Source organism: Macaca nemestrina, chromosome 11, assembly GCF_043159975.1.
Source record: "Macaca nemestrina isolate mMacNem1 chromosome 11, mMacNem.hap1, whole genome shotgun sequence".
Taxonomy (NCBI): Eukaryota; Metazoa; Chordata; class Mammalia; order Primates; family Cercopithecidae; genus Macaca; species Macaca nemestrina.
In genome coordinates this window covers 126,952-150,918 of record NC_092135.1, presented here as the reverse complement: position 1 = coordinate 150,918, position 23,967 = coordinate 126,952, and the positions used below count along the sequence as shown (strand labels likewise).

The 23,967-nt window shown below is 49.0% G+C and overlaps 1 long non-coding RNA gene across 1 annotated transcript in view; it reads right to left on the bottom strand.

Moving 5' to 3' along the window:
- The window catches only part of LOC139357040 (uncharacterized), a 48,497-nt gene extending 24,743 nt beyond the window's left edge, over nt 1–23,754 (bottom strand). Inside the window, exons 1-3 of the long non-coding RNA XR_011609630.1 lie at nt 22,331–23,754; nt 3,450–3,519; nt 2,375–3,229 (exon numbers count right to left, since the gene is read on the bottom strand). This is a non-coding gene — a long non-coding RNA (uncharacterized lncRNA). The remainder of the gene's footprint in view (nt 1–2,374; nt 3,230–3,449; nt 3,520–22,330) is intronic.
- Nucleotides 23,755–23,967: the final 213 nt, after the last annotated feature.

Sequence of the window (23,967 nt, the reverse complement as noted above, 5' to 3'; positions counted from 1 at the left end):
CATTTTACCCATATCATAAAGACTTAGAACTGTGGATTGCCTACAGGAACGCGGAGTGGGGGTGGATCCCCACACTGACCCAGACTCACCCCAGGTCAGTCATCCCCCCACCACGGGGTTCACACCTCTCCAGGCCCTGTCACCTCATCAAGGAAAGGTGGCGTCTCTGAGCTCTCTTCGCAGGAAGCACCCAAACACGAGCTAGAGACACAGACACACCCACAACTGCTTTGAAATCCTGAACATATTTAAGGACTTCATTATAAGTTTTTTAAAACGGTAAGAACAAAGTGAGCCTGGTTTTAACGTCTCAGCCACAATAACACCGTGTTCATCTGTCTTTTACTGCTTGTTCCTTCTCTGGCAGCTGCTGCCTGGCTGGCCGACTGCAGAAGAACAGCCTCTGGTACTCCCAGGAAGCCCTCTGTAAAAGCGTGACCACCACGATCACGTCTCAGGACGCCACACACGTTAGGACGCCACACACCCACAGACCGCCATTCCCACTGCCTAGAAGGCACTGAACGGGCCTCATGCTCTTTGTCAATGTCAACCTTCCTAAGCTATGTTGTGTTGAAAATTTTTAACCGCAGTCCACACATACTTCTTTGTTTGTGTCTTGCTTTTATCCTAGAGGAATATTTTTATGGAAAATTAAGCTGGCAAAGTTGAAGGGTTTTCTGAAAGTCGACTCCTAATCCTGGAAGGAAAAAAAATGGGCCAGATGTGGTGCTCACGCCTATAATCCCAGCAGTTTTGGAGGTTGAGGCCAGGAGATTGCTTGAGCCCAGGAGCTCGAGACCAGCCTGGAAAACATGGCAAAACCTTGTCTCTATTAAAAATATCCAAAAAAAAAAAAGTAGCTGGGCGTAGTGACATGTGTCTAGTCCCAGCTACTCAGGAAGCTGAGGTGGGAGGATCACCTGAGCCCAGGAGGTGAAGGCTGCAGTCAGCCAAGATTTGCATCACTGCACTGCAGCTTGGGTGACAGAGTAAGACACCGTCTCAAAAAAACAAAAAGCAAAAACAACTGTATAAATCATTATAGAAGGGAGCTGGCCGGGCGAGGTGGCTCACGCCTGTAATCCCAGCACTTTGGGAGGTCAAGGTGGGCAAATCACCTCAGGTCAGGAGTTTGAGACCAGCCTGGCCAATATGGGAAAACCCCATCTCTAATAAAAATACAAAAATTAGCGGGGCATGGTGTTGGGTGCCTGCAATCCCAGCTACTGGGGAGGCTGAGGCAGGAGAATCACTTCAACCCAGGAGGCGGAAGTTGCAGTGGGCCGAGATTGCGCCACTGCACTCCAGCATGGGCAACAAGAGCGAGAGTCCACTTCAAGAAATAAAAATAAAAATGAAGGGAGCTAATGTTTTTCATTTAAGGGAAGGGAAAAGAACATTCAGTATTTATACCTCTCACGCACACATCTGCAGTGGTGTCCTAAAGTATTCAAGATACACACTCCTACAAATATAGCTCAAAACTACTCACCAAGTTACATGCTAAAAGCACATGCATTGTAAGAATGCTACATTATATTTTTTAAGCATCTGTATCCAATATTTTAGCATACTGGCAGTTTTCCCTTCAGGTGCTGTATGCCTATATTATTACATGTTTAGTCATTCATTTTAGAATTTATGACTTGCTTTAGGTGAAAAATATGTTTAAACATAAGCTACTAAATTAATGACTTAGGGGAAAAGTTACTAAGTTAACTTGGAAGTTAAACTTTGCAAACTGAATTTGTTGGACCTCATGCAAGCTAGACGATCAGTTTTTTAAATTGTTTCTTGTGTGTTTCCCTCGAGGATGGAAATCTCTTTACTCTCATCCACTGTGCACACTGCAGCCCCGCCTCTCCTCCACCACGCCACACTGCAGCCTGCAATTCACCCTGTACCAGGCTTTCCACACCTTACCTGAAAGTCACTAAGTATAACCAAGAAGGAAATGAAAAGCAGATAAATGACTTCCACCCCCACATTTAGCATGCAAATGTTAAAAGTTCATCAAAGTAAAACCAAAAACCCACGTTAGCTCACGATTGTAACTGGGAGAGTTATGTACATGGCAATTTGAAAAGTCATTTAAAGTTAAGTAAAAACCTAATTGAGACTCTCAATAAATACAGTTTATACAAAAAGACATGTACAAAGATTGACAGTGAGGAGAGGACTTCACTCTGCATCCAGCCTGTCCTGGAAGCCACGGCCAAATGCCAGGTTGTATGGATCCGAAAAGCAGGAAAAAACAAGTGTTGAAAGGTGTACAGTCTCAGCAATGTACAAATTCGATGTAGGATGCTCAGAAACCTTGAATTTCCAATCAGGAAACAGCAACATGAGGAAGTTTCCCAGCAGTGCCCACCTTCTGCCTACGGCACGTGTAACAGGAACGCTGGCCACCTCCGGGGGGACAGAGGCTTGCTGGTCACATTCGCTCTAGCAGCCGCACAGCTGGCCCCACCACAAACACCTGGCTAATACTGAAGAACCACTCACTCCCTGGGCTTTGCTCACTCTAGCCGGGAGAGCATATTTACAGAGTACTTTATCAACTGAGTCCTCGTTCAATGCGTCAAGCTTGTAGAAGGCAGGGCAACCCCATTCCTGGCCCAATTAAGTGAACTGAGCAGAGCAACTGCCCCCAGTTGGACGGCACTCAGTCACGACAGCAGGAGCCACTGTTCACAGGGCGCTGGCTTCGTGCCGAGAACAGTTCCAAGCGTCTTCTCTCTGTCCGAGGAATGTGCACTGCAACCCTGTGGGGCCGTTTGCAACGTCCACCAGAGTTCTGACGCAGCCAAGTCCAGCCTGTCTGTGGGCCTCGCCACGTGGCCGTCCACATCCCCTGCAGACCAGACCTCACTGCAGGGACTGCGGGTTCCAGGGCTGCCTTGAGGCACATGCTCCCTTCGCCACCTCCTCCTGGCCCCTGACATCAACCCTCACCACTGCTGCCAACACTTGATTTTCTCATGGCTCCTGAGGGGCCTGTTCTGCCCTTCCCTGCTCCCTGCGTCCGGCTTGGAGGGTGCCCACATCAACGCCAACGCCAACGCTCACGTAATCACCAACCCTTCCACGGGGCTTGATGCCTAGGAGTCTCAATATCAGAAAGTCAGATTCCTGTGCTTGTTGGAGAACTGCTTCCCATTGTAGAAGTGAAGGAGATAAAATTCTAGGTGCCTGCAATAACCTCATTTCCACAATGAAGCCACTTCTGTAGCACAAAACAAACAAACAAAAAAGCTTTTTTAAAAACTTCTTTTATACAAGCTAAATACAATTTAATTTTTACATCCACGTTCTCATCAGCTCCCACCTGGTGGGCAGGCAAATAGTAATTTTCAAAGAAACAAATTGTTCCATAATTTTAACACTTAGCATTTTCACTATTAAGCAAGAATTATCCCAAAAATACACGAAGATCTTGTTCTCACCTTCAAAAATTGATTGTCACACAGTGAAATAGCACTTAATGCAAAGGAATTTTCTTTTCAGGTTTCTGTTCTGGAAAAGAAAAAAAAAGATTTCTGGCAAAGAGATAAACACTAATTATGTCATAATCCAAAATGTCTCCAGGAAAAATAATGTCATCCAATTAGTTCTTTGAAGTGTTACAAATACAGCTGAGTTTTAATAGTAATTTGTCCATAATTATCAAAAGAATCTTTTAAAATCTTAATACTGAAAGAATAACCATAAACGGATATAAAACACAAAGCAGAAGGGTTAAAATTTTGGGGTAGATTTTGGCCCATATTTTTAACATATGAATAGTTATTTACCTAGCTGAAGCTTATCCCTCTCCTCCTAGGCTCTTCAAGACTGATTTTCAAATATAGACTGGCTTTTGGTACATGAAGGCAGCTTTAAAAGACGTCAGGATCAGGCCGGGCACAGTGGCTCAAGCCTGTAATCCCAGCATTTTAGGAGGCCAAGGTGGGCTGATCACTTGAGGCAAGGAATTTGAGACCACCCTGGACAATATGGCAAAACCCAGCCTGTATTAAACACTTTTGTAATTAGCCAAGTGTGGTGGCACACACCTATAATCCCAGCTACTTGGGAGGCTGAGGCAGGGAGAACAGCTTGAACTCAGGAGGCGGAGGTTGCAGTGAGCCAAGATCGCACCACTGCACTCCAGCTTGGGCGACAAAGTGAGACAGTCTCAAACAAGAACTTAGCCCTCAGGAAAAGCGTTGACCACCACCCACCCCAACCAACCCAAGGAAACACATGGCAATCGTTATCATCTGATTTTGACACAATAAAGTTCTATTCTCCTCTTTAAACACAATGGTAAACACCTGCCATCAGTCCACAGAAACTGCCAGGACCCAGTAACACTGGACTAGCAAGATTAATGGGCCACGTATGCAGGGTTCAGCTGCAGAAAGTGAAGACACCAAGAATGGTGTGTGCTCAAACCAGATTCCTTGCTTTCGGGGTGGAGGGGCTTCCCGGGAAAATCTAGTCCAGCGTGATGGTTTCCACTTCCACCGAGAGGAGGAAACAGGGGTTTTCCTGAGGGCACTGACAGGACTTGGGTCTCTGCCCCTTTGTCCTCTGTCCTATTATGGGATGAGGGTGGGCTGAAGGCATGTTCTCCCTACATCTTCCGGGCAGGAGAGATGGAGCTGACAAGTGGACGATGGCTTTTCCAAAACATTCTCATGTTTATAACCTGTTATCAACCTGTTTTCCCTGGAGATCAGTGAAGCAGCATCATTGATTCTCTTCCATTAGGGACAACCCGGTGTTACGGGAGGCAGGAGACGGCATGCAAGCTGGATCAGCCTCTGTGCTGTTCTGAGTCAGTCACTTGTGTCTGATCCTCAGCGTGCTCGTCTATCAAATGGGCGGCCCCACAGACCCAGTGACTTTCAACCAGAGTTCCATGGAGGTTGCCCAAGGACAGGGAGGGGGAAGAGGAGGAAGAGGAGGGAGGGGGAAGAGGAGGAAGAGGAGGGAGGGGGAAGAGGAGGAAGAGGAGGGAGGGGGAAGAGGAGGAAGAGGAGGGAGGGGGAAGAGGAGGAAGAGGAGGAAGAGGAGGGAGGAGGAAGAGGAGGAAGAGGAGGAAGAGGAGGGAGGGGGAAGAGGAGGGAGGGGGAAGAGGGGGAAGAGGGGGAAGAGGAGGGAGGGGGGAAGAGGAGGAAGAGGAGGGAGGGGGAAGAGGAGGAAGAGGAGGGAGGGGGAAGAGGGGGAAGAGGAGGAAGAGGAGGAAGAGGAGGGAGGGGGAAGAGGGGGAAGAGGAGGGAGGGGGAAGAGGGGGAAGAGGAGGGAGGGGGAAGAGGGGGAAGAGGAGGGAGGGGGAAGAGGGGGAAGAGGAGGGAGGGGGAAGAGGAGGGAGGGGGAAGAGAAGGAAGAGGAGGGAGGGGGAAGAAGAGGAAGAGGAGGGGGAAGAAGACGAAGAGAAGGGAAGAAGACGAAGGGAAGAGGAAGAGAAGGGAAGAGGAAGAAGAGGGAGGAGGAAGAAGAGGGAGGAGGAAGGGGAGGAAGGAAGAAGGGAAGGGGAAGGAAGAAGTGGAAGGGGCGGAAGGGGAGGGGGCGGAAGAGGAGGGGGCGGAAGAGGAGTGTGGAGGGAGCAGTGTGGAGGGAGGAGCAGAAGGGGGGTTCTCTGAGGAGGAGGACCAAGTTTCTGAGGTGTCTTGGAGTCAGAGTTGGCAGTGGCTTGGGCTCTAGGCCCTCTCTTGCATAGTTTTAGGCTTTAACTATTTATATTTGTGGACTCTTTAAAAGATTTAATTTGAAGAAAACCGGAGTTGGGGATACCTTGCTTCTAAAACACAATTTCTCAAGCCTGAGACTAAGTGCTAGGAATTGCTCATTCTGTTACCATCATTTCCTCCTATTTAAAATCAGCTGCACACCCCCAATCTCCCTTCAGTGTAAACACCACCTTTTCCGAGGATCTCAAACGGCAGAGCGAGCAGCCCGTGACCCCGGCCGTGGGCACGAGGAGCGAAGAGCAGACGTGTGGTGAGGGCTACGGACGACATGAGAGGCAGAGGTCCGGCACCTCCCTACACGGGCTGTGCTCCTCCAGGCCTAAAGGACACCCTCGCCTCGGGTGAACAAGCAGCACAAACTATCAACACTTATTCCAAAAGAATAGGAAGAAAATTCAAACGAAGTTAACACAGTTATCCCAACACAACACTGCAGGAGCCCAGAAACAAGAGGACCAGTGAGCCTGAGGTGGGTGGTTCCAATAGCGGGACAGTGACGTTGGCATTAGGGCTTTTTGACAAAAAAAAAAAAAAAAAAAAAAAGACACAAAAGGTAACATGGGCCACCCATTATTTCCTGCCAGTGGAAAGACACCCACAGGCCCCCAGATGCCAACGGTCCCCTGGGAACGAGCTCACGCAGCGCCTCGTGTCTTCACACAAGTCGGCGCGTGGTGTCCTCAGCAACCCCGCCCATGACACACACACCACACTTGACTCCCTTACCTGAGGGTCCAGGGGAATGGCGGGAAGTTCTCGAAGGACAGGGCATCCTGTGAGGGCACTGCACGACTATGCACCTCAGAGGGGCCCCCGGGCAGGTGCTCTCTCTCCAAAGGATGAGCTGGATCCTGACCACACCCAGATCGCGCTGGCCTCCAAGCCGAGCGCCAACATCTCACGTCCAAAGGGATGCGCAGGTGCCTGCTGCGCATGGAGCCCAAGCCCCTCCCAGAGCTCAGGACGAACCCAGTGTCCAGGCCTGGGGCCGTCACCAGCCAGGAGAGGCGTCCGGGGCACTTCCCAGCGATGGCAATGGGAAGTAACAACTCAGGCCCATCAGGGGCTTCCTCACTATACGGGTGTTAGAAGTAGAGACAGAGGTTCAGGTCTAATGCCACAAACATCGACGGATCCCATGGAAATGCGGGCGCAGGCCCTCCATCCCAACAGCACGCATGGCTGCTCCATTCTGCTCCCACACACACGTCCCCACCCAGCCAAGCCCCTTCTCCTTTTCCCCACTGGATTCATCAAATCACACCTCACTGTCCTTGGCAAATGTACCATTAATTTACTTACTGCCCAGTAGAAAAGCACACTTCTAGTTAACATGACACCCCTGCTATGATAGAACAAGCCACTCAGGCAATGGTGTTTCATTACAGCAGCCTGAGCTACCTGAGATGATGATGCTCACCGTCCTACAGAAACGGCTACTCCCCTCTCCCAGAAAGAGGGGTTTAATTAAACTCCCTGTCTCTCCTCGCGGCCACCACAGATCTCACTCCCCCACCCCGTAAGCCAGCAGTTGCTAGGATTAAAGGAAACAGAGGATCGTTTTAGACCAGACCATCCATGTGGGTCCGAAGCCTGTAACTTTGCCCACTTCCATGGCGGCTATGTCACCGCATACCCCATGCCAGCTCTGTGTCTGCACTGGGTAACAGGCTCTGCACAGACTCCTCTAGCTGCCATCTAGCACAGCCATTTCCCCTTCTCCTTTGCAGGTTGTCCTTCTATATGCAACCCCCAACCTTTCTGCAACCCAAGGCCTTCTGATCCTGGCATTCGGGGTGAGCTCAGCCATGTACTGGAGTCCTTGACTCAGGTAACCCAGGCCAAAGGCGTTGGCACCAACGATCTACTGGCTGTGGGGTCTGCACAGTCACTAGCTTCCCCAGCCACATCAGGGCCCTGGAGGGGAAGCAGAGGAAGCTGTGAAACTTCCAACAGTCATACGGGAACAGGGGCCCCTGGGATGAGGAGGATGCCATGGAAGGAAATTCAGAGAAAGAAAGAGCCTCAAGGCTGGATGGGTCATGCCCAAAGCCTGCAATGCTGAATTTTCTAGGTTTCTGAACTCAATCACTGACCCATATAGCACATGTTTCCTGAGTGCTAACCCTGCATGGCATTGGATACGGCTAAAGTAGGACCCCCACTTCCCCCTTCCCCGACACATACACAGGGCCTCCGTCCTCATGGGAAATCAGACCTGGGCGCCCAGCTAGCACCGTGAGCCTGGGAAGGGGGCCGATTCAGACGGACAGTGGGTGCAGCCTTGCCAAAGCCCAGCAGTCACCTGCACTGACACAGCCAGGCTGAGTCCAGATCAGCCGCACAGAAACCTGACCCTCTCAAGGGCACACCTGAGCTCATTAGGGACAGACACCGTCTCTTGCTTATCTCCAACACTTTCTCTGCATGTCTACTTACACACGGATGACACAGTCTCGGAAGCACAGTTATGATTCTGGAGACAGATCCCAGGCCTCCCCCTGCTCCTCTCCGTGGTGCCATTGATGGGGAGGGGCCGGTATGGCCGCGAGGCCGCACACCCACAGTCACCCTGCCACGGAGACGCGGGCCTTCGACGGTTACTTCTGCCAAAGAACCCTGCTGCGTCTTGGAGCACACCACGGTGGGCGGGAAGCTCCACCCGGAGAAACAGTGATGCTTCTCCCAAGAGCCAACGGAGGGCACCCCCACCCTGCATTCAGCAGATTACTTACTTTCTGGAAAACATCTGAATTAATGGGGAACACTAAAATGAAAAGGTCACGCTAGAAAGGTTAGAAGGCTGTGTGAAGTCTCAGGAGGTCCAAAGATTTCTGAACCAAGACTGCTGTGGTCAACGAGCTTACAGGGAAATTTCCACATGGGCCTTCAACAAGCAACGCTCAGCAGAGAGGAGCAACGTTCTGCGCAGAACCTCAGAACCAGAACATCGGACACTACAAAGTCACATCAGAGCCAACAGCAACTGAAATACAGCGCTCTCCTAAGATGTGTGCGTCACCTGCAGAAAGTCACTACACATTAAGACGGGGGAAGAAAAGGATAAGGTTAGAAACAAATTTGAAGTAATTTCTGCATACAAAAAATTTCTACATCCACTGGCTTTCTCTCTGGGAGTAACAACTTTTACATGAGATGCACATCCCAGTTGGAAGGAGTTTGGGTTTTCCGTGGGCAGAGACAAGGGCTCTCCAAGAAATGTGAACCATTTTTCAATCACTGAGCCGCGTACCCTGAGGCCACCCTGGCCTCCCTGATCACCTCCCTGCTCTGCCTTCAGCCAGCTCCTTCCAGCACTCACCCTGCTGCTCCCAGAGCCTGCACTGGCCCAGGATCTCCTCTTCTACTGCTGTCAATCTTCCATTTTAGGGCAAATACGTTGGAGACTAGAAAGTTATAAGACCCCTTGGCTTTTTAAAAATTTGTCTTCTCAGAAAACAAAGAATACTACTTCTACTTTTATGGTTTAATGTGTTGCCGCCATCTGCATGTCGATGGATATGTGTTTTTATATATATTTTACTCAATATTTATAAAAGCATGCACTGTTGGCTACATTCAGTTTAATTACATTTGATGTAAGAAGTTTTAATTTCAGTGAATTCAGGCACTCAAAATTTAAGCCCTCTGACATCTATTAATCAAATGGAAAAATTACAGGTAGATATTACAAAAATCAAGAGAAGTGTTTAATATAAATCTTGGACTTTTAAATATTTCCACAAATGTAATGTATACATTAGTACACGACCTAGAGCATTTTCACAACTCTTTGAACTCAAATTCCATTCTTAACTTTTACAGATAAATTGACATCCATATGTGATTTTAAGCAGCTCAAACATCAGCTCTTAAAAACAACCAGAAATGCTGCGGGCAAATCCCACCGAGCAGCAAATAATGGAACTGCAGCCAACAACCCAGGTACCTCCCCTGAGGCATCTGGAACTCGAGGATTACGAGCAGCCTTTGGTTTCTGAGGCGCCCGAGAGTGGGGACTCCCAACTCCCCAAGTCTAAGAAGGCCTCAGCGATAAGGACAACTGATCAAAAAGTCATCCCTGCGGGCTCCCTGCCACGGGCTCCTCCTTGCCTGCCCTCAGCCACGTGCTTACAGATCTCACTTCCTCTCTGTCCCACAAAGCCTGACTCCTGAGATTCCAAGCCCTACTGCTTTCTGGGATGTGGCCATGGATGTCAACTGCACCTGTCAGGGGAGAAGCTCGTCAGGATACAGGATCCTGGCCATCCTGGCAGCGCTCAAGCTGATACTGTAACTTGGTAGCGAGTTACTTAATGCAAAGGTTTAACTTTGAATAATTTAGATATGTGTATTCTAACAGGGAAATTCTGAACGTAGAACACAGGCCACACCCTCACACAGATACTGTCTGGCCAGTACTCTTTTGTTTGCCTTTTCAATAGACGTTTTTAAAAGCAATTTTTGGTTCATAGCAAAATCAAGAAGAAAGTACAGAGTCCTCACATATCTCCTTTCCCAGCACAGGCACAGCCTCCATCATTCTCCTGCCCTCGCCGGACCAGCGTGTCTGTACGACCGACAGACCCGCATCAACATGGTACCACCACCCACAGTCCACAGCTCACACGAGGACTCGGCCTGCTGCTGCTCACTCTGTGGGTTCCACAGACGTGGAACGGCATGGATCCCCCATGAAAGCCCCACCTGGAGTTGTTTCCCACCCTACACATCCCCTATGCTCCTCCCATTCATCTCTCCCTTCCCCAACCCCTGGCAGCCACTGACTGACTGTCTCCACAGCTTTGCCTTTCACAGACTGTGCTGTGGTTGGACTCAGATAGCGCAGCCTGTCCAGATTGGAGATTCACTTAGCAACATGTGTTTAAGATCCTTCCGTGTCTTTTCATGGCTTAGGGGTCCAGTTCTTTTCAGTGCTGAATAATATCCCAGTATCTGACATACCACAGTTTATCCATTCACCTACTGAAGGGCATCTTGGTTGCTTTCTAGTTTTAGCAACTATAAAGCTGCTGGCAACGTCTGTGTGCACATTTCCACATGGAAGTAAACTTTCAGCTCCTCTGAGTAAACGTCCAGGACTGTGATTGCTCCTGTGGTCGGAGAGCTTAGTTCCAAGGAAAACCACCACGCTGCCTCGCACAGCCGCTGCCCCACTTCCCCCAGTGATGAGTGAGGGTCCTGATGCCCACACACCCACCAGCACGTGGTGGTGTCGGAGTTTGCATTTTGGTCAGGCTGATGGGTGTACTCTGACGTCTCACCCTATGACATAAGACTCGGGCCATCTGTTCACGTGTAGATTTGCCATCTGTGTATCTTCTTTGTTGGGGTATCTGTCCAGGTCTTTGGTCCGTTTTTAATCAGGTCATTCATTTTCCTGTTGAGTTTTGAGAGTTCCTTGCACGGTTTGGATAACAGCCTTTATCAGATGAGTGTTTTACAGGTATGTTCTCCGCTTCTATGGCCTGCCCTCTCATGCTCCTGAGACACTATGTTTTTTTATTATTAAAAACACTTTAGACAGAAGATGGACCTCCCAGCCCACCACGGTTCTTATTTTGGCCGTGGTCACCACCCTCCCAGCCCTGGTTCCCACCTTTCCACAATCTGCTGGTCCTATGGGAGTCAACCCATACTAAGTCCCTAACATATCTCCAATGATGGCAACGTCAAAGCAGGCAGTTTACAGGTAGAAAGGAGCTGATGGAGGCCGGAGACGAGTGTGAAGGCCAGTGGATTCATCCCTCGGGGACTGGCAGGCCTCTCAGATGTCCCCCTGGGTCACCTCCCAAATGAAGTACCTGCTTTGGCCGTGGGCAGGAAGCAGGACCTGGCACCGCATTTACAGGTGAGCCTCTGTAACCAGAAACTCTATTCTCTGGGGAGAATGCATTTTCATTATCAAGGCTTTTAGGCTTTTAATTAAGAAACCAAAGAGCAGTGCCTGGAGTGAGGATGCAGGGACTCTGGGTGACCCACACGCTCATTTCCACCTGGCACAAAGGACCCTGGAGTGAGGGTGCAGTGCCTGCTCTGAGTCACCAGCACACTCATCATTTCTACATAAAGAACCCTGTGAGTCTGTCCCAGGGCTTTTTAGCCTACACCTAAAAATTCACAGCTCAGGAAACCCTAATCATTTTAGGAACCTGAGGGGTGGGCCAAGGGGATCTCACAGAGTTTGGTGCTGGCTGTGGGATCAGCAAAGGGCGACTGGGGCTTCCCGCAAGCACTTCCGGGAGGCCATGCACTGGCCCGAGGCTGGTTCCGCCTCCTATCCTCGGTTCTCATGCCCAGCCGTGAGGGGAGCCCCCTGCTTCAGGAGCAGTCCCTGGCTCCAGGCCCTAACGTCCATGTCCAGGCCCCTGGTAGGGCAGCTTCTACCCCAGGGAGGCTGGGACTGGAGATAACCCGGAGCTCTAGGCAATCCTGGCAACCACGTGCTTCCCGAAGTGGCTGCAGACAAACTCCTGCTTCCAAAACCTGGCACGGGCTGTGTGAGGCCTGGAACGCGGGAGGCTCATTTCGCAGGGTCCCCGCTCACATATAAAAGCAAGGCTAAGAGCAGGTAAATTATTTAATTACCCTCTCATGGTTATCAAGTCAAGTCATAGTCGCTTAGACCTATGTGTGACTAGAAGTATACACATTATGCAAGTGTATGTAAATGTGAATACGGACACGCTTATTTTTTTTTTTTTTTTGAGACGGAGTCTCGCTCTGTCGCCCAGACTGGAGTGCAGTGGCACGATCTCGGCTCACTGCAAGCTCCGCCTCCCGGGTTCACGCCATTCTCCTGCCTCAGTCTCCGGAGTAGCTGGGACTACAGGCGCCCGCCACCACGCCCGGCTAATTTCTTTCTGTATTTTTAGTAGAGACGGGGTTTCACCGTGTTAGCCAGGATGGTCTCGATCTCCTGACCTCGTGATCCGCCCGCCTCAGCCTCCCAAAGTGCTGGGATTACAACGCTTATTTTTTTATATATACCTTACGTATATGTATACACATGCATATGTATAAAACATGGATGAAAAAACCATAGTTAATATTTCAAAGGCCGGGCGCGGTGGCTCAAGCTTGTAATCCCAGCACTTTGGGAGGCCGAGACGGGCGGATCACGAGGTCAGGAGATCGAGACCATCCTGGCTAACACGGTGAAACCCCGTCTCTACTAAAAAATACAAAAAAAGAAAACTAGCTGGGCGAGGTGGCGGGCGCCTGTAGTCCCAGCTACTCCGGAGGCTGAGGCAGGAGAATGGCGTAAACCCGGGAGGCGGAGCTTGCAGTGAGCTGAGAGATCTGGCCACTGCACTCCAGCCTGGGTGACAGAGCCAGACTCCATCTCAAAAAAAAAAAATAAATAAAAAAAAAAAATTTCAAATCTCAGTCACAAAGATCTCAGAAGCAAATTATTATCCTTAAATTCTAAACAAAGACGTAACATTTTACATTCTTACCAACAAAACATTCTCTATTAGCATTTTATTTTAAAAGCTAAGAATGCATTGCACTCTCTCAATCTCTATTTTTAACTCAGCTCACAAAGGCCCCTGTACCAAGGCCTCTGTACCGCCACAAGAACGGTGGTGGTCACACCTGTGGCCATTTATCCTCCCTGCATCTAGCTTCTCTTCCTGAGGCAACAGCACCTCTGAAGTCACAGTCTGGCCTCCCAACTCTCCCCGCTCCCGGGCTTCTTGGCGTGTAGCTCTGCTACACACACCTCAGCAAATACTGCTGATTAGCCAGAATCACCCAGAAATCTCTTAACCTTGATTCTGGCTGCTTTTGTAATTTGTAATATTTGTACTTCTGGTGTGATTTGAGGAACAACACATTATAAAACTAGAGAAGATGTGGTTTTTATTCTCTCCTTTCTACTTGCAACCTTGAAAATTCAAGTAGCAGCAAGGGTTTGTTGAAAGTAACTTCCACCAAATAGAACCTATTCCAAATGTACTACAGAGCGTCAAATAACCACATAGATGTAAAATAGAGATGCAGACACAGATATCAAATCCAATAGTTAAACCAAACTGAGAAATGCTTGCCAGTTTGATAGGACTTCTAAAACTTGACATAAGTGTTGGCTAAGAGATACAAGATGTTATGAGATGAGTGAGATGCTTGGCCTAGAACCACAGGCTCTCTCCTCTTTACAGCAGAAAATCCGTAAGGAAGTCAAATCTGAAAGAACCAGGTACCGTTGAACGGCATACTCAGCCATGCTTCCCCATCCCTGGGCCAGCTGCGGTGAGTGCAGCCAGTGGTTCACCAACATCCATCATCCATCCTCCAGGCCATGGCTACACTTTACTCCCAGGCTCCCTGCCATTATGTAGATTAGGTAAACCACGGCCACTCTCACCTTAAGCCTCCCCCACCAGCATGGCAATCACCCATTCCCAACCACAAGGACAGCCGTGTCCCTGGGAACGCAGAGCAGGGGTCGGTAAGGAACCTGGATCCCTAAATACCTCATGGAGCAGTCACTAGCCTGGAACATCCTCCCTGACAGGTTTGCAAGAGAGAAAAACTGCTTGGTTCCTCAAGCAACAATATTACAGAGTCTCAGGTCACAGCATCCTTACCTACCCTCGTCAGGAACCGTTTATGCTCATCAAGACATGGGAACAAAACTGCAGTGGCACAGTCACACTCACCCAGAATGCAGACCACCTGCTGTTCACATTCATGAGTTGTGAGCCAGCCACGTGGCCTGGACAGCTCACTTAGCCACTGAAATTACATCATCTAAGATTTTGTGGCAGTTACTTTGATAAATTATCCCTCCTGCTATGAAGAGTAAGGTTTGGCAATTTTTTTTTTTTTTTTTTTTTTTGAGTCGGAGTCTCCTGTGTCACCCAGGCCAGAGTGCAGTATTACAATCATGGCTTATCGCGGCCTTGACCTTCTGCCTCAAGCAATCCTCCCGCCTCAGCCTTCCAAGTAGCTAGGACCCACAGGCGAGTTTGATTTCTTTGCTAACGAATTCCTAATTCACCTTGCAGCGGGCCTGTTAGGGCCATATGCCCGGACATCCACCTTGCCGACCGGCCGTGTGGTCTCTAAGGTGGATGCACTCCGGTTGCCCGGGCTCTGCACGCGATGCTGAGTCTCCAAGTCTGCCGCTGTATAAGGGACTGACATCCCCGAGCGTCTCGACGTGCCACCGTGAGCCGGACTTTATTCCACAGGGCGACTCTGCTTCCCGTGACGAGATGCAGCACGTGAGCACAGATCAAAGGGTATCAGCAACTAACCCATTCCCCAGGTGCTAAGCAGAGGACCAAAAGTTTAGTTCCTTACTTACTTGCTCCAAGCTTGATTCAAAACAGCTTTCTGGGATCCTGGGGACAAACATCTCTAACTGGTGAGAATTCTGGCTTTAGTAACGGAAGAATCACCTAATGCCCATTTTGTAACTGCTGTTCTCATCAGAACTTGAGGTCGAAGGGTAAAATAAAAGGGAGGCCAAGATCTTGACACCCCAGGTTTGCACAAGGCTAACCAGCGTGATTGAGGGGGTGAAAGGAGTAGGATTTTTAAAGTGCTGAGTTTTAAAAACATGGCTGTAGGCTGGGTGCACTGCCTCATGTATATAAGCCCAGCACTTTGGGAGGCCGAGGTGGGAGGATTGCTTGAGGCCACGAGTTCAAGTCTAGCTTGAGTAACACAGCAACACTCTATCTCTTTAAAAAGAAAAAAAGTTATTAAAATAGTAATAAAAAGGTTAATACAATAAATTACTATATCAACATGGCACCCCCTGCTGTCAAACGAGGTGCACTCTCTGTGGCTACGATGAGGTCCGGAGAGAAATGTAACCGGCATCATAGGGAAGGTGGACCCCAAAGCTCCACGGCACTACTCCTGTACAGTCTGTTAACCAGCATGAAGTCTCCTCCACAATCAGAAGCCCCACGCTGGGACCCTGCCGGCAGCCCCAACTGGACAGAATGGCCTCGTGAATGTCCCTTCCCGCCACAAGCTGCAGACCCTGAGCCAGTCCTGGCTGTGACTGAGGCTGCGCATAAACGTCTGCGCCCAACAGCTCACCTTTGTACATGACACGCCCAGTCCACCTCATTTCAAATGTTACGCCTGCCCCAAGGTGAACATGGATGTTACAGGTTAACTCACTGCATGTGTGCTAGACTTTCCCTATAAGTGTTCAGACATTGCACGAACCAGATGAACAAACCCCACTTTCCCTGTAAACGTTCCAACATTCCATGAGCCCGATGAACACACACAGCCAACAAACCCCGGAACGTGTAACGCCGCGGCCTCCTCCCCTCCTGAGGGGCACGTGCTTACAGCTCCCCCGAGACCACATTTCCCAAAGCACAGAGTGTTACTCTGAAAAGAAAACCTCCTTTTTCCTTCCTCTGTACATCTCGTGGTCATGTTAACAACTATTGCTACAAATGCAGAGAAACGAGGCATCATCTGTGCCGGTCACCGAATTCCTAGCACCAAAGCTTCAGGGTTCAGGTGAAGTTTCTATCACGCTAAAGCCAACTCTGGAGATGAAGGCCGAACTGGGGAAAGGCTGTGTCACCGCAAATCCACACCACGGGGCCCTCTGCAGTTGTGTGTAAGGAACTCTTGGCCTGTCCTGGGGTTTGGGGAGATCAGGATGCAAGCAGATACTGTACACTCTGCCACGGGACCGTGAAGTCTGCGAAACCTCAGAGGAACACAGAGACAAATGGCTGCACGAGTCCCACAGGCCGCGCCTCGATGGGCACCGGTGTCAAGAACATAGACACGCCAGGAGGGGCAGCCGATGCAGTCAACGCCTGCAGCCCCAGCACGCGGCAGCGTACGAGAGGGGGGTCTCTGGCCAGGCTCCACCACAACTGCCATATTCTGTAGCAAAATTTTAATCATAGGTTGTAACTAGTTATAACTCTAACTGGTTTTACAGATAAACAGAACACAGGGTACCAACAGACTCCAAAGTACTTCGCCTAGAACCAAGTCTAGAATGCAGATGGCTGCTGCTCCGAGTGTGATGAGTCCCCTGTAGTGCCATAAATCCTAGATCTAGGTGACTAAGTGCTCTGCCTAAACCAGATGGCACCCTGAGGCTCTGAGGGCACCCTCTCTCCCCAGGCCAGTCCATCAGCCCCGGCAGAAGCTTCTACAGTAAGAAACTGTGGATTTGTATTGGACAGATGTAAACCAGGCCAAGTCACAGGGACTCATCCTGGAAGCCCGTCCGTTTACCCACTCATGCCCTGGAGAGCCCTGCCCCCAGCTCCACATCCGCAGTCACGCTGAACCACAAGAACTGGCTTCTAGGCCCTCAAGCCACTCCCTCTCGCCCCCGGACAGACCCTTCTAAAACCGTGAGGCCCAGAGTAGCCTTAACAGGTGGCCCAGCAGAACTGGCCTCTGCATGTATTGATACTTTGTGTGTGAGTGTGTGGGGGTGGTGGTGGTGGTTCTTGTTCTGTCACTCAGGCACAGTGCACCGTAAGTACAGTGGTGCTATCAGGGTTCACTGCAGCCTCAACCTGCCAGGCTTGGGTGATCCTCCAGCCTCAGCTTCCCGAGTAGCTGGGACCACAGGTGCACATCACCACTCCTATTTAATTTTTTGTAGAGTCAGGGTCTTGCTATGTTGCCCAGGCTGGTCTCGAATTCCTGGGCTCAAAAGTGAACTGCCCACCTCAGCCTCCCAAGGTGCTGGGATGACAGGTGTGAGCCACCATGCCCAGCCTAGAATTGGTTTTTCTTAAACCTGAGTTTGACACATGAACCCCACTTACATAGATATCAGCACACTCTCACAGCTCGAGGGTTTTTCTGAATCCCGATTCTGTCCGTTCAAAGGTCAATATCTAAGATAGGGTGAGAACTGACCCTCCCTCAGTGAAGCCTAAGGGCAAATGCAGCAGCATCTCAGTGTATGAGGAGACAAAGTAAGAAGGGTGGAAAATACACACTGAAATTCTAGTGTTAGAATCATAATCACCAACACTTTAAGAGGCAATCTGCTTTCCAAAACATGTAGCTGCTGGATTAACTCCAAAGTCACCAGATTCCACAGGCAGGAGCTCAGAGGGGCACAGCTTTCTAAGGCCGCACAGCCCAGGGCAGAGTAACAGCCTCGGGGCAAAGCAAACTAAACAAAGGCTTGGTTCTCTCAAGGATGAAGGTGCTCAAGTCCTTCCAAATAGATTCTTCTTCTAAGTAAGTTAGATGCCTCCTACAATACTGTTTAGAGTGCCAGTGTGTTCAGAAACATGCGGTTGAAAATACATCTCAGGACCCCAAAATCACTAAGCTAAAGGGACGTCAATGTGAGGAACAGCTTAGGGCAAACCTACCTCCCATGCTCTTCCGAACAGAGACAGCTACTGGGGGAGGAAAAAAAAAAAGCCATGTACCTCCCTCACAACCGATCCACAAGGAAATTCCTCATGACAGAGGAGAGAACCCGAAGTCCCCATCTGCACACGGAGATAAATGCAGATCTGGCTGCTTCCTCTGGAAAGGTACACCAGAAACGCTTTTGTCTGATCTACCTGTGACCTGGAAACCCCTCCCCGCTTCGAGCCGTCCCTCCCTTCCTGGACCGAACCAACGTACATCTCACATATATTGTTGTCTCACATCTCCCTAAAATCTGTAAGACCAAGTTGTGCCCCAAACACCTTGGGCACGTGTCCAGGACCTCCTGAGGCTGTCGCAGTGTGTCCTCAACCCCTCGTGAGGCTGTGTCTTTAACCTTGGGAAAAGGAACTCTCTATGGGACGAGAACCGTCTCAGAGATCCTTCTGGTTTACAGGAAGCATTCTCTCCTGCGAGTATAACGATGAAATCATGTGGAATTACAAAGTGCCACTTTAGTAAAGGCCAAAGGAATTAGGGTTCAATGTGCTTAAAAAACAAACAAAAACAAGTAACGTTCTGTCAATGGACCATGAAGGCCACACCCCCTTTGGCAGTGAAGATGTCAACTGGGACGAGAAGCCCCTCCTGCGGATGCAGCAAAGGCTACCCTCTGACCCCATTTCCCAGAGTCTAGGTTCCCACTGCTCAGGGAAAAGCAACCCCAGCTTCATGGGGCTCGGGCCTCCAAACCCAACTCCCACCCATGCTGGAGAATCACCCCAGGGACTAGCGAAATGGCAGGTGCAACTCTCACCTCATCCCCTTAAAGGGGAAAAGGCAGCTTCCCGCTCCTCTTCCTGCTGGTGGGAACAGGGGCAAGAGCTGGAGGGGCAGGAGCTGGAGGGGCAGGAGCTGGAGAGGCAGGAGTCGGGCGGCAGGAGGGAAGCAGCCTGGGTCCCTGCTAGTCACAGATGGCAAATGCCAACCATCCCCGACCTTCACTTTGAAAAGAAATCCTTCTCTTTTGTCAGGTCCCTGGTTAGAAGTTTGCACCCATTCCTTAAAAACAAAACAAAAACAAAAACAAACATGAAAAAACCTCAGATACAAAATGGGTGTCTTCCTGACAATATTTCAATTATCTGGAGGCCTTGGGTCAAATGACGGCAAAACAGGAATCTGAACACTGTTATTCAGAAAACTACCTTCCACAGCCCCCTCTACCCTCCCAGGCTCTCACCTTATGGTGTTTGTCTGCTAGATGATTAACAATAACTGTTCTGAAAACCTAGGTGTACAGAACAGACAAAAGTCCGCTCGGGTTGAGGGGAAGCAGGATAAGACCCCCTTCCCCGCAGGATGGTGGAGGAGGAACCTTCAGCACCTGGGTTTGCAGGATGCTGGATCTCTGAGAGCATCTCTCACAGCTCAAGTACGGCCAGACCCTCCTCTGACACAGCCTGTTCAGGCGAAGGTGGCACCTGCCCTAGAGATCCACAGCCCTGCGCGGGGCTCAACTGGAGCTGAACTTTCCTCCCTTGGTAAGAGTCAGGGCCAGGGGTGGGGAGAGGAGAGAAGTAGCAGGCCTGAGGGCCACTGTGGAAACTCCATGCCACGCTAACTCTCGTCTGATGTGCTCCGGCCAAAGCCACGCTTCTCGGAGGGCGTTTCCCTTCACACATCCGGAAATCATCAACGTCTAGTCTCCCCACAGAACAGATCCTTCCCCAGGAGGCAGACACTTGGCTGTAACACGGGGTAATGAGGGGCGCGCCTTCGTGCCCATTGTGTAATGTTTCCCATTACCTATTTTACCTTAAGCGACAAATGATTCCCGTTTACACGGGACACAGTGACACAGACAGCAAAACACATGAGATTCAGTGTGATCCCACACCCGTCACTGCTGACCTCAAGTTCTTTGTTCGTTTTGCTTCTAGAGTTTGTACTCTCTCCCGGGGTTCCAGGCCTGTGGATTCAACCAATCATAGATCAAGAATATTTTTTAATGTGTTTGTACTAAGCATTCAGAATTTATTATTCATTAAACAACTACTCCCATGGCATGTCCATGGTATAGCTGTTATGAGCAACCCTGACATGACTGTCTGCAGGAGGATGTGCGTATGTCATATGCAAACACGATGCCATTTTAGAGCAGGGAACTCAACACCCACAGACCTCGGATTCCATAGGCAGTCCTGCAGCCTACTCCCATGGGCACTGTGGAATGCCTATAACAGAAAATGTGGAGGTTTTAAATAGTTATGCACTAAATCTAATCTTTTGTTAAGAAATTACTATGTATCATGTGTATTATTTGGAAGTCCTTCATGGCCCAGAGACTTGACATGTTCTTATCTTTTTGTCCACGGATCTAGCCATACCAGTAAGCTTATTGAACACAAATCAATTTTACAATTAAATTCTTACAGGAATCACACTCAATCTGTAAGTTGCTTTGGTTTTTAAAGGGAAATAACCAATAGTTTTGCAAACCAGCTATATCATAGAATAACTGGACAAAGTAGCCCCATGACATGCCAAAAACATGGGGTTTCAAAGCTAACCAGTATAAAACACGTTACAAACCCCTAAATATGAAAACGTTTTACACCACAACAGATATTCCAGAAAAAAACAAGATATTCAAAAAAGGCCTTTGCAGAAAAGCACTTTCCCCTTCATTTTTCACACGGTTTCCAGAAGCTTGTGTTTGGCAATGACCATGAACCAGAAGTAGCGTCCGCTGCAACTACTGCTACCGCAAGACAGAATATTAAGGCAAAAAAAGAGAACACATTGATGAGAACAGGTAGAGTGTTATACAAATAAGTGTGTTCTAAAGTAAACAATGTTCAAATTCTAGGTCTCCCACAGACACTAGACGGTAACCGCCAAAGCTTATGTACCTGGCAACGTTCAAGGAGACCAAGTTCAGAGCTGTCACAAGGCAGCACCATCCTCAGGAGATTATCTCAGGCGGGTTTGAGGGCAAGTGCCCCCGTCACAGCAGGAAAGCTGCCCAGCCCAGCACTTCCTGAGATCACAGACCTTCGCCTTCCCACGTCTTCAATAGTTCCTTTACACCGGGAACCAGACAGCAAAACCTAAAACACTTCCTCAAATCTCAAGACAGTCTTTAGAGCTCTTTTCCTTCCCCTTCTCTTACTGAAAAAGCCTATTTTGTAAGCAACCTGTAGTGCTTCCCAGAGCTGGGGCGGGAGGAGAGCTGGTGTTGGGTAGACCGAGTTTCAAGCGTGGGGAGACCAGGAAGTTCTGGAGATGGATGGCGGTGATCGTGGCACCACAGTGTGAACACACTTAATGCCACCAAACCATACACTTAAAATTAGAGTGCTATGTAATTTTACAACAATCAACACACTGAGAAAACTCATCTATAATTACTGTCACTTCTAATATCTTACATCCTGTAAGTTTCATTTGCTTTTGGAAATCCTCAGAGCAATCATGAAAAACTAGTACCCTATCGTCTCTGAAACGCAGGCAAAGTCGTTCAAGGGTTTTTTTTTTTTTTTTTTTTGAGACGGAGTCTCGCTCTGTCGCCCAGGCTGGAGTGCAGTGGCCAGATCTCAGCTCACTGCAAGCTCCGCCTCCTGGGTTCCCGCCATTCTCCTGCCTCAACCTCCCGAGTAGCTGGGATCACAGGCGCCGCCACCTCGCCCGGCTAATTTGTGTTTTTAGTAGAGACGGGGTTTCGCCGTGTTAGCCAGGATGGTCTCGATCTCCTGACCTTGTGATCCGCCCGTCTCGGCCTCCCAAAGTGCTGGGATTACAGGCTTGAGCCACCGCGCCCGGCCTCAAGGGTTTTGATTATAGGAAAGTAGCTGGAAAGCAAAGCGCCCATTAGACACGGCAGCCATGGTAGGACAAACACATGGTAGGAAGGTGGTGGTCATGCTACACACAGATGGGAAGGGTTTGGGGAGCCAGAGCACCCGATGCTCGGGAGGCACCTGGGCAGGAGCTGAGAATGAACCAAACACGTTCGATCACGCAACATTCACAGACCCTGAGTCCAGCCACCGCCGCTGACATCCACTGTGGCTGGGGTGTCCTCTGCCACAGAGATACACACCCTGCCAAGGATACTGTACAGATTTAATGTCAAAGCACAGACACGCTCAGGTCCAGCTGTTCAGATAGAAGCAAACACAACACATTTCCCAGACACCAGCAGCAAGACTCTCCACCTGACTGCGTTCGGAATAACGATCTTCTTTGCCAGGGCTGAGCCATGCTTCCCTCTCGCCTGTCCTCTGCCTTCACCAGCTTCGTGAGCGTTTCCGGGCAAGTGTTTGTGCAGGTGCTATCACTTATTTCCACAGCGAGAATATACACAGACACCACACAGAAATGGGCAACCCCGTTAGGAGCTGTGCAGGGACATCTAACTCATCCGATGTGCCAAATTCCTGTTGCCATGGAAATTAAACTAGCTAAACTACCGTTGCTATGACCTCATCTCTTACTGCACCACTAAAGATCATCCGGGTAAGAGGAATGTGTCTCTGCATAGCATTCAGCTCACGTTTACATGTCGTTTTTCCCTGAATATGGTTATGTGAGATAGAAATCAGTAAGATGAGGTGTAACATCTAGTATAGGATCATTGTGTCTCCTAGGCTCAAACACTTCCTTTAAGATCCTCAGAAAATGAAGTTTAACTCTGGGGACGTGAGTTACATAGTAACTTGTTTTGGATACTGTCTCTTTCACAATCCAAATATCAACACCAAAGAAGTTCTTGAGTTCCTTTTGAAATTGAAAGGAATTTACAAACCATAAAAGCCCCAATATTAAAGGATACAATTCAGTCTTTTTAGCATATTCTCAAAGCTGTACATCAACCACTAGTATGTAATTCCGGGACTTTTTCACCACGGGTCGAAGAAACCTTGAACCCATTAAGAGTCAGCACCTGCTCCTTCCTTCCACCAGCCCCTGGCAATCGCCAGCCGACTTCCGTTTCTCTGGATTTGCCCATTCTGGACACCTGTTGTGAGGAGAATCGTACAGTGCGTGACCTTCGGTGCTGACATCTTTCACGTCCAAGGAGAGTGGAATCTCACAGTGAGTGACCTGTTGACAGATACTTGGACTGTTTCTACTACTACGAATAATGCTGCTATGAAGACTCTTGCATAAGATTTTTTTGGCAAAAATATTTTCAATTTTCTTGGGCGTATGCCTAGGAGTGACATTGCTGGGTTGTACGGTGATTTCATGTTTAACTTTTCTGAGAAACTGCCAGACTTTTCCGAGAAACTGCCAGACTTTTCCAAATCAACTGTACCATTTTACTTCCCCTCCCGCTAGCAATATATCAAGATTTCAGTTTTCCCAAATTCACCACCATGTCCCTGTCCAATACTGGGGTTTTACCCATCCCGGTGGTTGTGAAGTGGTATCTCACGGTAGTTTTGATTTCCATTTCTAAGATGATGAATTCTGCTAAACATCTCATGTGCTTTTTAAGGCATTTATATGTCTTTCTTTAGAGAATGTCTATTCAAATCCCTTGTCCATTTTTAAATTGGATTTTTACTAAGAGCTTTTAAATATATTCATGATATCAGGTCCTTATCATGATAATGTATTCCGTTCTGTGGGTTGTCTTTTTACTTTAAGAGTATCCTCTGAAATGAACATTTTTAATTTTGATCCCGTCTTTTTCCCTTCAGTTGCTTGTTACAGCTTTAGACGTCTCAGCCAAGGAAACATTGCCTAATCCAACGTAGCAGTTTCACCAGGATTCTTCCCTAAAGGTGTCATGGGCTGAACTATCCCCCCTCTCAAGATTCACATGTTAAAGTCACAACCCCGGAAA